The sequence below is a fragment of the Triturus cristatus genome, chromosome 11 (genome assembly GCF_964204655.1).
Source record: "Triturus cristatus chromosome 11, aTriCri1.1, whole genome shotgun sequence".
Taxonomy (NCBI): Eukaryota; Metazoa; Chordata; class Amphibia; order Caudata; family Salamandridae; genus Triturus; species Triturus cristatus.
The window spans coordinates 987,213,734-987,231,918 of NC_140594.1; the positions used below are offsets into that span (position 1 = coordinate 987,213,734).

The following is an 18,185-nucleotide window of genomic DNA, read 5'->3' on the forward strand; positions in this document are numbered from 1 at the left end:
CTACATAAGACAGTTAAAAACATGGTTCTTTCCAAAATAACTACAACGTCCCACATTCCTAGGACAGAACTTGGAAAGACGATCACACCTTCAAGTTCAATCTTCAGCTTGCAACCCAGAGATAGGACACAACCCAACTAGCAAACTTCTTTCTACATACAGGTAAGAAGGGCTGACCTATGGTCCGCCAGCATTTTATATGGCTGCGCCAATTCATGTATAACATTTCCAGCCCACATTAATACTAATACCTTAACACTCAGCAGTCAGATGGACAACTGCACCTCACTCCTCTTACACTCTGTCACATACTGTGGGTCAATCAGAGGACTTTAATTTTGATCGAGTCCACCCCTGTAACTAACATGATTGCTGATTTACACCTCACAGTGGCACAGATATGTGATGACAGAAACAAAGCCAATCCCAGCAGACCTTTTCACTTTTTTCTTTCTCTAGCCATGCCAGCTCAGGACCAAAACTACAAACAAGGTTTCAGGTTGGGAGACCTTGTGCATTGATCCTCTAAGTAGACTAAAATCATGAGAAATACCATGAAGGGACTTGCAGAGCTTCTCAAAGGTGCCAGGGTACAGATAAGTGTAAATTATGCGTCTATCTCTCATGCCTCATCCTCTCCAACTCTGCTTAGCGCTGCGTCATAGAACACAATAACTGTGCCTCGGTGGTCATCACGCAAGACATGGAAAACACTTCCCACATATGATCACAATGACAACAACCTTCCATTCACACACCATACATGGCGTAGCTTGTTACCCATATAGGCAAGCGCTTCAGTGCCCCAAATGGGGGTAGTAAGCGCTACATATGTGCTACCATAATACTTCAACCCAACAACTCTAGGTTCCCCATTCCCTATATGGGTGAACCGTGAGTTTGCGGATAGTAGTAGTAAATGTACTGTCCGGTTATCTTTAGAACTTAGGTCCTCATTAATGAAAAGTGACGCATCGCTGCGTGAAAACAGCAATGCGTCACTTTTCAATGCGCCCTCCTTGCGACATGCTGGCTGCATCATATTTACAGTATGACGCATCATGTCGCAGTATTTCTGACGTATTTGTAGGTGCAAAAATGACGCATTGCTGGAGTGTGTCACGAAAGTGACGCAACTCCATCAATGGGTCATTTCACATGGTCAAGTCCCATTTCAAATGTGCCGGCATCAGTCTTACGCCTGCTGTGAGGCAGGCGTAAGATATTGACGCATTTGCGTCCTAGAAGTGACGCAGTAAAATCTCATAGATATCACTGCGTCACTTCTACGAGGCTTACTTGCATCAGAACGCCCACCCTGCATACATTATACTTGGTGCAGGTATAATATGACGCAGGGGTTTACAAAGTGACGCACCGGCGGCGCAAAAGTGAGGCAAGGGCCCATAAATAAGCCCCTTCGTTTTTTTCTGATAAGATACAGAGTCGCTCTTTCCTGTAGGTTTCATCTATACGACTTTACAGCGTCCTCGTTTTCCTAGAAGTAAACACCCCAGCAGTTTCCTGTCCGCAATAGGTCACGAGGCCTGTGAGTAAAACGATGGCTGTCGAGATGTATTGTGTTAAGAAAAGTTTCAAATCCAATTTCCTTCAAATTAGCCCTATCGCTTTTGATTGAAAGCCTGCTCACCTTTAGGGCGGGCGACGTGTAAGGGAGACGTGAAGGTTGCTTTGATGGGCTGATTATTCTATTGATCAAAAAATTACATATAAACCCATTAATTGCGACCTGTGTCCTGGGGCCAATTTCCTGCCAGGCCGTGTGAGGAAATCTGATTACACGATGTGGCTGATGAAGCAGGTGTCTCTGGGTTTGGGTGAGCTCTAGAGGGAAAGAGGGGTGGGTGGTTGCATGGGGGGTGGAATATTCCTAGCTTCACGGCGAATTTTTATTTCTGCTTTCATGGTCGTGGGACGCGAGGTCCCTCCCTTCGTGGAGAATGGGAGAGGATGGGGACCCGTCTGGTAAACAAAGCCCGCAGTATAAATGTGGGTGTCGCCCTATCACTAGGCGACAGAGATAGAGGACAGATAACGTGATGCGGGCTCGGATCCGCTGAAGTAGACACAGACTGAGCAGAGGAAGGGAGGAGAGAGAGAAAAAAATTGCTTCTTGGCAGAGTTTAGCCACTGAAGCTCGTGTTCTGTTTCTGCCTGACTAACGCTGCCAAACAAGCTTTGTCATTAGACTGGAACACGCTTTAGGTCCACGAATGTATATAACAGAAGCCAGGCTTGAGGAACATGGCGAAGTAAGTTAGGGATTTGTGATTCGGGCTCGAGAGATAAAATATTGGCGCGCATTGACTGCTGAAGTGTTAATGTAGGCGCTGTGTCGCTATAATAACGCAACAAAAGTGTATTGCACAGATTTAGGGAACAATCTGTACCAGGAGAGAGACTGTCGAGGACTGCTCTGCCGCTCCAGCTGCTGTCCCAGCGGCTGCGCCTCACCACCACGCCTTCTCCTCAGCACATCTGTAAGTATTTACCGTCCTGTGTGTTCTCACTGTCGAATACTGCTCGTTGACGCTCAATCACTGCTCACCCCTTCGCTTGCTTGGACACGGTGCCTGTGAAGCTGTGAACGATTTGGGTGCATAGCTCCTTTTACAACCGTCACCTTGGTAACCACTGGTAAGTTTTATGGAAGTAAAATTTATGTAGCGCTTTCTATCTTGACGTGGCGCTTGAAGCGCTTTGCCCGCAACATTGTTACTCTCTTGCAGGTTCTTTCATTCAAAAAGTTAAGGTTTGGAATTGCGTGGCAAGCCTCAAACACGGGTACTATAGTAAGCAAATATATACTAACGTGGCAAAAGAGCTGCCTAAACTTGGAAATAAGGATGTATTGTAAATATGTTTTTCACTTACACACCACGTTGTGGCTTGTTATAGTGTAAGCATGTTCTTATTATGCAACGTCTACGCTTTGTATATTTGGTGTTTCCTCGCTGTGTTATGTCTGTGGCTCGAAATGTGTCCCTCTCTTTTACAGGAAATAACTTTTTTTGGGATACGGTCGTTACCGAAACATATATTCTTTGACCATGTACAGAGCTCCGCTGTGTTTTGGCTAGGATCGTGTTATAGTAATGCAGATAGATAGATAGATAGATAGATAGATAGATAGATAGATAGATAGATAGATAGATAGATAGATAGATAGATAGATAGATAGATAGATAGATAGATAGATAGATAGATAGATAGATAGATAGATAGATAGATAGATAGATAGATAGATAGATAGATAGATAGATAGATAGATAGATTGATTTACGTTTATTGTACTACGTCACGTTTCAGCAATTTGAAAGTACTCCAGAGCTTTGAGCTATGTTTCTTAGGCAGGGGAGCAGCTAATAGACTGATTTACTATTTTCATGAAAATATGTTTTTCTAATGAGGATGACACAGTTTCTAACGCGCCTTAATACTGTAAGAACTTACAATGCGTCGTCTTATGGGAGTGTTTCCGTGTTGAAAAACATATTTGCATACAGGGATTGACATTCATTTAGCAGTGTGAAAGCAGCCACATATAAACATCGGGGCGCTGCAACAAAGTTCCTGCTCTGCCTTGCGTCAAAGGGAGCTCTGTGCATGGACTCTTGGCAGCGGGCACCCTAGTGCAAGGGTGTGTGCGTTCTCCTAAGCATAGGTTTTGCACTGGAAGGGGCACTTCCCATACAAGCACTATATTATAAGGGGTTTCTCACTTTGTATGTGTGCTGTACAATGCAGCACATATGCAAAGTTGGGAAAACAAGGATAAACAAAAACAATTCTGCTCATTAATTTTACCTCAAGGAAGCGCAATATTGTCCGTCAAATCGCTGTCTACCAATGTTTGTAGATAGGGATTTCTGTCAAAACCCATTGGTGGTTGTATGGATACTCCAATGCATGTCCCATAGGACACTCCCTTGACACAAAGCAATGCAAAGCAATTTGCAGTACTTTGGGTTCCTATCTAACGCAAATCTTGATTTGTGTTGTATAGTAAATCCCACCCCAACCCCATTGCGTGGGTTTGCGTCCCAAAAGAGACAAAAACTCAGCACAAAGTATTATAAATCAGAGCTCTTAGATTTTAAATTAAAACATACCTGGAGTTGTTAGAATCTAGCCCCACTAGCAGGAGGAATTCAATACCAATTGATCTGAGATGCTCTAAAGACTAAAAATGCCCTTCTCTAAAATCTGCGTAAATTGTTTAGATTTACCGACCACTTGCTTCTCTTTTCTGATCACAGAACCTGATTTACAGAGGTAAGATTATAATATTCTGCAAGTTTACTATTTTTTTGACTAATCATAAACTCTGATTTAATAGTAAGTTTATGAGTGCAGAGACTTCGCAGTTTGTGGAGCGGAGAAAACCCTCCCATCAAAAGATAGGACCGTCCTATCTTTTATGTGCAGAGTTAATCATTGCAGTCGTAAAGTTAGTATTAACTCAGAGTTTGTGAATAGCAAAATGTTTGTAAACGTGTACAAAAGGGTGTGTTTACCTTTGTGAATCAGGCCATCCATCTGCCTTTTTAATCTCTCCTCATCAACTCTGCTTCTCTACCCACCTACTCTACCCTTTCTCTTCTTGTGACCTTTAACTCTTTTCTACTCCAGGCGTCTCCCTCAAATGTATCCATTCAGACTTCCTTTACCCAGTCATGTCTTCTACTTTAATGCGACAAACCCATCCTGATTCCCCTTCAGCGCTCTCTGTCTTCGTTCCCTACTTTATGTTTGCCTTACTGCCTCATCTAAACTCTTGACTCCTTTTGTCTTGAGGACCCCAACTTGAAGGTTCTCCCTTACTCCGAATTTCCAAAATCTTTTTTTAAAACCACTGTCTCGGTCTTTTCCTCCTTTCTTAGTCCCTCCTCTAACGCCCTTTTTTTCACCTCATCCCGTGGCATTCAGCCTGCTGTATCCTTCTTTTATTTATAATTTTGTCTCCTCCATTTACATCTTGCTGGTGATTTTTAACTGTTGTCATTATCTTTATCAGCTAAACTCTGCTCTCATTAAATGTGTCTGTTCTTCTTAAGGGATTAAGCTCAGCTGCTTGACATCTTCTCTGTTGAGTTGTGATGAATACAAATGAAAAATGAATACAAATAAAATACATCTCTCACTAGTGTTGTTTTAAATTTTGGTAACTGAGTGGTACATTACACGTTTAGATTGTTAAATCAACAATAAAATCTGACCTTGTACATGAAAAGATTATAATGATTGCGAACTTCACTAAATTTATTACGCTTATAAGAAAGAAGTTGGAAGTTAACGATTGAAGCATATTAAGAAGGGAAGCTGCTGACAGTTAGAGCATCATTCGCATATGATATTCTGCACAAAAGTAATCAATATATAACCCTAAATGATTGTTAATTTTATATTAGTAACAAATGAATTGTAATAATGATGAATTGAACTTGTGTATTTAATGTATTATATGATCTATTTTGTATAGATATGTTTTAGTGATTGAGTATTGGTGATTCTTGAATTGTAAGATTTTAATTAATCATGCAATAAATAATTCTTATTGCATGAAAAGATTTGAATTTAAGCAACAACTTATCCAACGTGTTCTTGTAAAAAAGAAGTGATCAACAACAAAGTATTATGGGGCTCTATCTGCAGCTTTCTGCTGCAATGCAGCTCTGTGTGCTGCCCTCTGCTGGTGACTCTGTACATTGGTTGACTGAATTCTAATGGAAATGGCAGCCCTGGGTGATAACATTAATTACAGTTTAGCGGAATTTTGAATAGTGCAGATCAGAATAGCCCAACTCAAGTTTATATATGTTATAACATTTGGAACAATGAGAGACTGGGTCAGCAGTTTCAGATTTACATTATTTCACCTCCATTCATCCCAGCTATATTACGTACAATAGCTGAATTCAGCCTATCATCTTCTCCATACTTTTTGTGCAATATCACAAAATCATGTGAACATTCGCAACTATTGACTATAAACATGACATGGAACCAAATTAGCCAGGTGCTGATATTGTTAAAAGATTGCTAACATATTGATCGAACAAATATTTTTGGTCTGGTATATACTCACTAAAATGTAGTATTGTACACAAGATCAAAATTATAGTTGGAAATATCACCAAAATCTATCTGAAAGTGACAAATTATTTTTGTCACGAGAAATGTTTGCGATTAAGCAGTAAAGTATATCAAAATTACATTCACTACCTTCTTAGCTGCTGTGATAGCTGCATGCATCCATCCAAGCAAAGATGTGATACCCGCATGCATCCATCTCAGCCAAAATTCATTGGCATACTCAGTGCTACATGGCAGATCTGGGGCTCAAGACTCATTGTCAGAGAACGTAAATTTGCATTAGTGTTATGCATTTTTGCACTAACATCTGCGAGAACCTAATGCACAATGACCAATTAGATTAGTATATTCAGCAGTCAATCAAATACTGCTTTGCTCTGGCCAGTAATTGCATGAATTGATGAAAAATTACCATGTCCTGGTGTAAATCCATGCCATTTGGTCTAATTTTCTTTATTTGCAAGTCTCGTGATTTGGCAACCATTTTATTTTTGCCAGTAGCACTTTGAAACTGAAAAGAAGTTTCACCTTAGATGGTCCGGCGTGAGGCACAGGATACATGTATTAACAATGATGTCTTATTGAACACACCTTACGGGTGCATAGCATTTATGTTAGTGACAAGGAATGGCACTGGAAAACAGTTTCAAGCACACATATGACCTTCAACTCCAAAGAGTAACAGCATGAAAATCTGTAGACACTCTTCCTAAAGGCAAAAAAAGATATGGCTAAGGGAAAAATTTAATTGTGTTAAGAATGAAGGAAAAAAATATCTAATCCTAGTTCTAAGTGTAAAAAACAGATACAACTATCCTCTAAGGGTTAAAATAATAAATGTAATTAGTCTGACACTGACTGCAAGGAAAACTATAGAATATAAGAAGACGTGTTGAATCTAAAGTAAAAGGCAAAGTAAAATGAGAAAATGTCCACAAACTATACATACAAGATTGTAGATACTTCAAAAGGTTCTTTGGAAAACTCTTGAAAATCCATCATAAACAACAAACCAGAGTTATAGCCCATGTTTTTAGTGCCCAATTTAGTGTCCCATGTGAAATACTATGTTTACCCAAGTGCTCCTAACTTTGGCAGAGAAGGTAAAGTCCATAAAGATAAAGCTATTTTCCCGGGATCTCCCGGTATGGCCAATGGGGGTAACTCACTTTAAAACCAAACTCTGCTGGATTCACAGTCAATTACATGGCAACTTGATCACATCTTAGTGTAGATTGTAAAAGAAAAGTAATATAATAAATGTAAAGTGCATTACTCTAATTGCAACACAACAATAACAACAGCAAAAACATAAGATACCAGCAAGTTTTTCAAAGTTAAACATTTGGCAAGATGGTTTATTAAAAAGACGGCATTCTTAACATGGGAAATATTGTTAGTGAATGTGCTGTACAGTATATGTTTTTGAACTATTCACTGTGTGTGTAAAAGGGGAACATAATTTACTACAGAGCACAAAGCAATAACTTGACACAAAGTAAAACAACAACACACCAAAAGTTAACAAAAAACACAACAACATCCAAGAAAAATCACACCACCTAGCAACACCATACCACAACAACAAAACACAGAAATGCAGCACAATCTAAAACAACACAACACAACGCATTCACACATTTGCGTTATGGCGTTATTTTGTACTGGTGGAGTATTGTGGTTTGTTGTTGTTTTGCTGTATTACGTTGATTTGTTCTGTTTCACTGTACTTTTGCATTTTCTATATTGCTGTTTTGTTGCATTTTGTTGGTGAGTATTATTGTGCTGTATATTTGTCATTGTGTTATTGTAGCATTGCCTGGTTGTGTTGTATTGTGTGGTTTCTCTGTTTATGTGATGTGGCATTTTAATGTTGTGTACTAGTGCTGCTGTTCCTCAAAGGCAATCTGCTTGAATTTATACAATTATTCTTGTCTTGTCACACATTACCACCTCTAGAAATCTGCTTTCTTAAGGGGGTAAAATGTGTTTGCATCAAGCACTGCCTTACTTATCAGCTAGGATAGTAAATATCACCAGCCAAAATGTTTTATGATCTGGACCTTGGTTGTGTAAATGAAAATCTGCTTTCATAAGGAGGTGAATGACGTTTGCATCAAGCACTGCCTTACTTAATTGAAAGGACATTTATTAGCACTATCCAAAATGTTTTGTGATCTTGCCCTTGATTGTCTAAAGGAAAACTTTCTTACTGGTCTACCTACAAAACAAGTGTTGGAAACCACCAGGAGTCTCACGTTAGCTGCCTGTAAGAAGCATCTGGCTAGATAATGTCCTTCTGCTGAAAGTTGTGCAAGAGCAAAACCCACAGACAATTACATTTTGTTGAAACATTCCAAGCAAATTCACAGCGGCATAAATGTACATGGCACACCGTTATATGTGTAAGTGCTTAGCAGACATTCATTCACACTTGCTAACTTTTTTACCCTTCTCTCGCTCTCCCATAAAAATGTTAGAAAACAAGTACTATGCACCTTATCCTTCTCATCCTGGCTATATTTTATCTTTAGCCCTTGACAGGAGTAAATCTCCAACTGTTTCCAGGTTAGAAGTTAGAAATGACACATGCAATTATTTGAGATGTTGAGAATACCGACCAACTTGCATGTTTGTTGTTGTTTGATATATTGGTGTCATTGTATACAAGAAGAAATGAATTTACCAGAGTAAATTCATGTTTTGTGAATTCGACCAGGGTCAGACTTGGACAGAAAATAGGTCTGGGCACCAAATTAACAGTGGTCCCCATTAGCAAATAAAATAGCTAAAAAAAAGTGGCCAAAATTTGGGAAACAGGGTGATTTTAAGCTTATAAAGACAAGTTGTGTAGTTGTTTTGCAAGATATGTGAGAATATATGTATGTGTGCTTCCTGCAGAAAAAGGAACAAATGATGGACGGAATGCTGAACAATGTAAACATTTACCCCCAGTCACAATGATCTGGGTTTAATCCATCATTCTTTTGCTCACCATGCCACCCAGTTTAGTCCCAGCCATATTTCAAATCAGTCTTGACCCTGTACCTCATGGGAACAGTCTAGCCCGAACTGCCAAGCCAGGTCCTCCGTGAACCAGAAAAAAGCATTCTGGGACCAGTTTCGGGGCATCACCCCTCTTTAGCCAGGTTAGCTTAAATCCAGTGACGCAGTGAGCACAGGACCCAAGTCTGGGGTTACCCTTCCCACTTAGGGCGTCAAAAGCAAAAGGAGCGAAAGGATGGAAGGAATGCTGAACAATGCAAACATTCACCCCAGTCATAAAGATCTGGGTTTAATCTACTGTTCTTTTGCTCACCACGCCACCCAGTTAGGGCCCAGCCATATGCAAATCAGTCTTGACCCTGGGCCTCCTGGGAACAGTCCAGCCCGAACTGAAAAAGACTGGTCCACTCTGGACCAGAAGCAAGCATCCTGGGACCGGTTTCAGGGCCCTCATCAGCCAGGCTAGCTTAAATCCATTTGCACAGTGAGTACGGGACCCATGTCTGGGCATAGCCTTCCCACTTAGAGCAACAAAAGCAAAAGGAACAAATTATTGACGGAATGCTGAACAATGCAAACAGTCACCCCCAAACACAAAGATCTGGGTTTAATACAGCATTCTTTTGCTCACCACTCTACCCCATTTTGGACCCAGCCATAAGCAAATCAGTCTTGACCCTGTGCCTCATGGGAACAGTCCTGCCTAACCTGCCAAGCCAGGTCCTCCATAGACCAGAAAAAAGCATCCTGGGAACGGTTTTGGAGGATCACCCCCCATCAGCCAGGCTACCTTAAATCCAGTGGCGCAGTGAGCACAGGACCCACGTCTGGGCATATCCTTCCCACTTAGGGGGACGAAAGCAAATGGAACAAATGATGGACAGAATGCTGAAGAATGCAAACCTTTACCCCCAGTCACAAAGATCTGGGTATAATCCATTGTTCTTTTGCTCACCACGCCACCTCAGTATGGACCCAGTCATATGGAATTCAGTCTTGACCCTGTGCCTTACAGCCCGAACTGCCAAGCTAGGTCCTCCATGGACCAAAAAGAAGTATCCTGGGACTAGCAATGTTTGTAGATATTTCAGAGAAATCAACAGTAAAAACAGGCCTAGCAGACCATAAACTGGCCCACAAACTGCCAACACACTGATATGTAAGACCAACCCATCGGGCACTGCCTGATTGCCCTATAGACCAGTCTCACCCTGAATTTAACATGGAATAATCCACTCTTAAATCATCCTATTTGTGCACTATGGCTTTGAGAATGGATCCCTTAGAGATGATTAGATTGCTGTAACATCTAGGATTTACATAGCAACAACAATCGGGATAATGTAGGATGGTAGTGATAACACTGTAGGGGAAAATTTGTTTAGTTGATCAAGCAGTTTACTACTGACACTACACTGTGGTGTGGATCCTGAATATCAACTGCAGAGTATCCAGACATTACTATTGCACACAGAATATCACGGGGAAAAGTATATTATGAGGTAAGGATGTATAGATGTTCTATACCTAACTCCACATATATATGCTATATATGTACCTTGACACCTTGACAATATATATATATATATATCCTCAAAGAACAAAGATGTGGAGTAAGAATAGCACATCTATACTTCTTTATATGCAATTATGTTTCCAAACTTTGTTCACAATATTAATGTGCCATAAGATTCACATATTCAATATACCACACTGCAGGTACAGATGTTTACCTCATAGTTCTGTTGATACGGGGATGTAGTACCATCTTGGTTTCGTTATTTCTAATAAGACAGTACACAAAAAGCAAGCAATGCAACGAGCAAACATTCACATCAGTCTACATTTAGTTTCCTCCTTACTGTGCTTGCTTCCCATCCATCATTTGTCCCCCTACACAGTAAAACCTCCCTCTCCACTTTAATGTTGACTCTCGTGACCCCTGCAACCCCAAGCGAATATGTAAAAATATTTATCACATCAAGATTTTTTTTAGCAAGCCTCATATCTGCTGAGAAAGCAGCCAGGGGTTCCTGATGTCAACTGTAGTGAAAACAGACGGCTGTTTCTTTTTCCTTGGTTGTTGGTTTGTTTTCACACATGCTGAAATCACTCAGTTCCCAGCTCTGTTCCCAGATGACTTTTCGTCTCCAGGGACTCCTTTCGGCCTCTAAAAGAAGATCCTCGAGCCACACTGCAATTGGGAAACTTGTTCCAAAGGGACATTTCGTAATAAGGTAGGTAGAACTAACTTGTGTTTTTTTCCATTGGAACCCAATGGACTAGGTTGAGGGGAAAGTTCTGCATTAACGATGTAGCTAAACAAGGATATTCCTCAGCCTGGGGGTTGAAGAAGGAGTTCCGTACATTATGGGAAACGATAAGTCATTTGGCTGCTAAAATGACCACAGTTATTGTAAAATAACTTATGAAGTATACACAGAGGGCTCTTCCTCTGGCATTTCAGAACAGGCATTGACAAAGCAAATAGGTCTGACTTTTTGTTATGAGAAACTGTCATAGAAGCAAATCCCATAATCAAACACAGCCTTGGGCTACAACAATACGGAAACTGGGAGTAGGGCCCTTTTGCTAAATACTGAGCTCATCTGTGTCCATAGAGAAGAGTGTTATGAAATGGAGCAATAATATCAAGTTTGTGCCACAGGAGGTACATTTAAAAGACTTATTCAACAAGGAAGCCCATTTGAGATACTTATGTTTTCAAAGGGCAGAATTTCCATTCCATTTTTAAGAAAGCCTATGTGTCTTCATGTATTTACTTTGTAAACAAAAAAGCTGTAAAGCCACCTATATGCTATCATTCCATACAGCAGAGTAAAACAAACGAAAGCTGCAGGCGTGAGTACTGACTACGACTTTATGGACCTTATTTAGAGGTTGACGGATTGGATAGTATGTCAAAACATGGCAGATATCTGGTCTGCCATTTACAAGTTTCATAGGCTATAATGCATTTGTAAAACAACTGACATTCACAATGTTTGTGATGGATTATCCTGTCAACAAAAACGCTAAAGAAGGCTCTGCTCCTTATGAAAGGCAAAGCATCCAAACAACACCCACTTTCTTAACACCATTGTTGGACCTCACCCTTTCTGCAGGGTATTACTAAAATGTTTGCCTTTCTCCTCCTATTTTTCATACCCTCTTTATTCTGGCTTTAGGATTCTAGGCACTTTACCACTGCTAACCAGTGCTAAAGTGCATATGCTCCATACTCTAAACAAGGTAACATTGGCTTATCCACAATCGTCATATTTAATTTACTTGTATGTCCCTAGTACAGTGCATTACAAGTGCCCATTGCCTGTAAATTAAATGCTACTCATGGGCCTGCAGCACTGATTGTGCCACCCACTCAGTAGCCCTTTAAACATGGCTCAGGCCTGCCATTGCAGAGCCTATTTGTGCAGTTTTAAACAGCCATTTTGACTTGGCAATTTAACCCACTTGGCAGGCCCAAACCTTCCCTTTTATTATATGGAAGTCACCCCTAAGGTAGGCACTAGGCAGCCCCAAGGGAACGGTGCAATGTACTTAAAAGGTAGGACATGTACGTTTCGGTTTTACATATCCTGGTACTGAAAAACGGATAAATTACTTGTTCCCTACTGCAAGGCCTATCGCTCCCATAGGTTAACATGGTAAATAACTTAAAACATCTTTTAAGTGTAACTTCCCATTGGGAGTGGATATAAAGTTGGAGTTTGGTGTCTATGGACTCACAAGTTAAAAACACATCTTTTGTTAAATTTAGTTCTTAAAGTGGAGGTCTGAAAATGCCACTTTTAGAAATTTTGCATTTTCTTACTTTGACCATTCTGTGCCTCTGCCTGTCTCTGAATACATGCCTGGGTTAGGGTGACAACTGGGTTTTGTGCATTCCCTCTAGACATCCACACAAAGGGAGCTTGGGTGTGACATTTGCATCCTAATGGCCCAGCACCAGGCTGATGGACATTCTTGCAGCAGATTAGGAGTGAGGAGCTGACATCTGCACCTTAATAGGGCTGTGCCTGTCACCGCACAAATACTGCATACTCTACTGTAGTGCGTCTGGAGCCAGGGAAGGAAGGGCAGGGACCTTTAAGGATCAAAGGCCTCTTTTGTGGTCTCCACTACTTCAAAGACGCATTTTGGTATAGGTACTGGACTTCTGACAACCCAAAAACGAGTTCACTTTGGGGTCCTGAGGAGACTCTGCAACCAAGAGGATCTATGCTGCCAGGAGGGACTGCCATTTTGCCGCTTGCTTTGCTCTGTTGGCCTTCTACCTGCTGAATGCTGTGCTGCCAGGAGGGACTGCCACTTTGCCGTTTGCTTTGCTCTGTTGGCCTGCTACCTGCTTAATACTGTGCTGCCAGCACGGACTGCCACTTTGCACTTTTCACTGTGCTCTGTTGTGTTGGCCTGCTGCCTCCTGCCTCTGCAGTGATGGGATGACCAAGATTCCTCTCCTCTGCAGTGATGGGATGATCAAGATTCCTCTCAGCATCCTCTCCATTCTCATAGGAACTCCAAGGGCCTATTGGTTTTCCCCCTGTTGTAGAAGTCTCAGGGCCAAAAGGCTTCTCTGTACTCAGCCCGAGCATTTCCTGCAATCTGATCCACGTGGTTATGCTTCCAAAACAAGTTTGCCACAAGCCGTGCTCACGGCCTAAAGTTTAAGTTTCAACACTATGCTTTAAACTTTAACTTCACCCCAAGCTGAGCTCTTTGCATCCTTGCAGCAGCTACATCCCTAGCATTATGAGCCCTCAAGTTGTGCCCATGCAGCAAGGTCACTGCCCCGTGTCATAGCATGTCATGGGTGGGCTGATAAGGGTGTGATGTCATTTGAGATGTCATCAGTGATTTCATCAGTGATGTCACTGGCCATGTCATGAGTGATGTCATATGTGAGGTCATAAACAGTGCATTGCGGGTCTTAAGTTATAATTAGCTCAGGTAACTATAACTTCTGAATTTCTATGGTTGTGTACAAGTGAAATCTGAGCCTAACTATAACATCCCTATAACCTTTGCTTTTTTCAGTGAATTTCTATGTTTTTATAAATTCTATTTTCTAACTTTTATGTCCCTATAACATTTGTTTTTTTCAGTGAATTTCTCAGGTTTCTTAAATTCTATTTCCTAACTATACCACCCTTGCAACCTTTTGAATCTGTACAGGTTTTTACATTTTGTTTCCTAACTGTAACCTGTAAACTTTGAGAGTGGGTGTGTGAGTGGCTGTATAGGTCAGTGAATGCAAAATAAAAATAAAATGTATGAGTGGCTGTATGGGTTTGTGAGTGGGTATGTGAGTCCCTGTAAAGGTCTATGAATGGATGTGTGAGTGGCGGTATGAGTCTATGAGTGGGTGTGTGAGTGCCTGTGTGGGTCTGTGAGTGGGTGTGTGAGTGCCTTTGTGGATCTGTGACTGGGTGTGTGAGTAACACTATGGGTCTGTGAGTTGCTGTGTGAGTGGCTGTGTGGGTCTATGAGTGGGTGTGTGAGTGCCTGTGTGGGTCTGTGACTGGGTTTGTGATTAGTGCTATGGGTCTGTGAGTAGGTGTGTATGTGGATGTTTGGGTCTGTGGGTGAGTGTGCGTGTGACTGTGTGTGTCTTTGAGTGGGTGTGTGAGTGGCGCTATGGATTTTGCATACTTGAAAATTAGTTGTGATTATGTTTGTTATGGTAACCAGTTCTTCTGATAAGTAAGTCACCACTATCACAGCAAATACATGTGTATTATGCTCCCCCGGCCCTCCTGTGAAAGGCCTTTCAGGACAACATGCAATCTTCCTATTCCACAGCTACGTCTCTGTTCTTAAATCATGGTCACTCTGCTGTAGCTATCCAGGAACTTTTTGAATGCTGTTAATGATTTTGACCCACACAAGAATTAAACTACCTCATATTTCCCTTCTTACAATTTCGGGCACAGACCACACACCATTCTTGTGGCTTGCATCTGTGCTGACTCTAATCAATGTATGTCCTTTTGAAGATGAGGTCTCAAGAACAGAGCACAGTTCTTTTCTATGAGGTCTTGCCTATTATAAATGTGGTAGTAAAAAGCATATAACTCTACCTATGCTCCATAACATTTCACTGGCTCTTTAGCCGTCTTGTCAAACTATCAAAGAGAGGGTATAGTCTAACCCAAAAATCTATCTTTTATGTGATTACTTCTTCAGCTCCTCGTACAATCCCCTTGTTCTTTTCCACCCCAAAGGCATTTGTTTACCACATTTTCTCTATGGAAACATATGAAACCTCCTGGTGTATGTGCGCTGTATAAGTATTTTATAACATAACATGACATACCATTCGGCTAATGTGCCATAATGTTAAATGTATTGGTAGTGTGCACGTTTAACTACACAGATTATCTTACGAAGGTTTTAGAAGTGTGCTTAGTATTTTCCCTGATGCTACAGGTTTCGGTTATAGTTAGGGACTAGGCTATTTGGTGTATGACGTGTAGAGACTGAACTAGTTTTATTATGTGCTGTGTATTGTCATGCTTCATGCAACATTGGGAGATTCAGTCTTTAGGAGCTTCCAAGGAGTACCAAACACTACCAGAAAAAAATATTTGTACAAGATGTCTGGCCCTCTGACAGCCTGTGGATGAATTGATTGCTGTTGTTTCCCTGGGAGTCTGGTCACTGCGCATGTCCACTGTTCATCCATGCTCCATGGGACATATTGATGCTTAGATTATGATGTCATGAAGTGTACTTATACTATTGAATTTGTTGGTAACAAAGAAAGACAGCGTCCAAAGAGCTCACAGTGCAAAGAAATCATATTGCCTAAAAATCCAAAGACAGAGAAGAAGGACAAGGCCACAATAAACTCCTCTCTCTATAACCGTATTTAAATTGAAAGGCTAGGTACCTACGAAGTAAGTCTTACTAAATAAGGCTTGATATCAAGACCTGCAACCTTTCTAGTGACTCTGTGATTTCGCTTTGCAGCATACTTAATGTCTGAAGTGTGATGATAAGAGCATTCAGTATGGTGTCCAAAGTGGTACCAGTACAATGGAAGGTAGCCAAAGATGGAAAGGAAGGAGAGACCTGCAATAAAGGCCGTACAAAGCATTATAATAAATGTAAGAAAACGAAGGAGAGACATCATCTGTCCCTCGCAGTTCTTCCTTAATGATTTTGTAAACTTTAAAAGTTATAAAGTGACTAATTACAATACCCTAAAAACATGCACATAAATGTGCAATAAAAGTATGATTAAACATCTTCATCACAGTTTAGTATATAGTGGGTGAGTCAAGATGATTGAAGTCTGGATCATTAGTATTCATAGCAACCAAATAACAATATTATCTGTATTGTACACTCTCAACAATAACACACAGTGCACCGCTACACTAAAATACTCATAATCTGTGCCATTCCCATTCAGGTGCCTAATTATTGTCAGACTGGTCCAAACAAAATGACCAGTTCCAATGAATAAACCCCCATCAATCACAACCACTCCCTTATCTTTTCATTATCACACTGAGAACCAACCTGAGAGAGAAAGGCATCTCTTACTAAGCATTTGGCAAAATGAACATGAAGGTGAGCAATGTTAATACCGACTAGGACACCTGCCACCAAAACGTCAATATGAGATGAAAATGTTCTGCTACTCAAGAAGAGATATTACAGTACATCCTGATTATTATTATGAGCTCCTATTACCACACACTTAAGAATTCAGGGCATGATGTAGAATTTGGCCATCGTGTTACTTACTACAAACTTGTCGGACATCCCCATTCAACCTCAAGTGCCTTAAAACCTATGGTTGAACAATGTGGGGGGAGGCAGCGCACTCCTTTATAATTCAGGTTAGTACAATAATTGAATAGTTTCTAACTCAGGTGCTACAGTGGAATGCTCACTGTCAATTAAGCATCAAGATGAATGAGAGAAAGAACTAACCATGGGGTGGTTACCACTGTGCACAGTGCTAGGGGTGACTATGACCCTTTGTTGTAAATCACCTTGGCATGTGCTAAATGATCAATCAGAACAGTGAAATTCAAAAGCCAGATATTAATTCATATATATTAATTTGTTGGTACATGTATACATATAAAAAATTTGTTATGCAGTGTACATCAATTATAATACATCAAGATACTGATGTGTGTTGTGACGATATATAAACTCAATACATCTTAAGTTCATACAATTTGGTACATAAAAGAGTTATGAAGAGCCCAATGCATTTCGGGACCGGCACGTCCCTTCATCAGGGGAAATCTGTGAACAAAAACATAGTAAAGGAACACATTACTAATACATGAATGCACATATGAGATACTCAAATTGAACCATTAGTATTGGTTGCACCGGCTGTGAGCCATGCAGTTTTGGGAACCTGTCACTGTTTGTGAAGTGTTATGCTTGAAAAAAAAGTGATACTTGAATGAAGATAGCAGGAATAACGCCACCGAGATGGATGGTGCACCGTGATGTGATTAGAAAGAGGGGTATGGTCACAGATTAAAGAAATGCAGGTAGAAAAAGAAATGCAATGATATATAGGGCGAGATGAACTCACCTCATCTAATGTACCAGAGACAACCTCTATAAGGAGAGGCTGACACATGAAACGAAAATGCCAGCCAGTGTACAGCTGCGAAGACAACCACGGAATGAAAGGTTAAAAACAACAGACTAAAGAAGAATGGAAAACGTGTGCAAATCTAGTGTAGACTCGCTTACCAAAAAAGGTGTTCCTGAAATCCACAAAGGTTTGAAGCTGTAAGCAAAAAAAGTAAAAGTACAATTATAGGTCTGCCTAAAAAACGGGTATCTGTAGTGTCCTAAGACGTGAAACGAAAGAAACTGGAGAGCAAACTTACGTGGATGCCACGGAAGGGGCTGGAGACGCGAGCCGTTGGAACAAGTACTGACCGGTAAATGAGTCGGATACTGGTGAGGATGCACAGTGTCGCTAAATACGTGTAGAAAAAAGCGGGCGGCTCCGGAGAGTGACGTCCGATGTGAAGAAAGGTAACAATGAAAATAGG

At 40.8% G+C, this 18,185-nt stretch overlaps 1 protein-coding gene across 2 annotated transcripts in view; it reads left to right on the plus strand.

The window, feature by feature from the left end:
• Positions 1 to 2,034: 2,034 nt before the first annotated feature.
• The window catches only part of AGTR1 (angiotensin II receptor type 1), a 170,227-nt gene continuing 154,076 nt past the window's right edge, over positions 2,035 to 18,185 (plus strand). The window contains exon 1 of one of the 2 annotated variants that reach the window (XM_085635043.1): positions 2,035 to 2,501. The gene's annotated coding sequence lies outside the window, so the exon portion shown is untranslated. Of the gene's footprint in view, positions 2,502 to 2,540; positions 2,659 to 18,185 lie in introns of those variants that run through there. The other variant, XM_085635041.1, reaches the window with a different exon arrangement.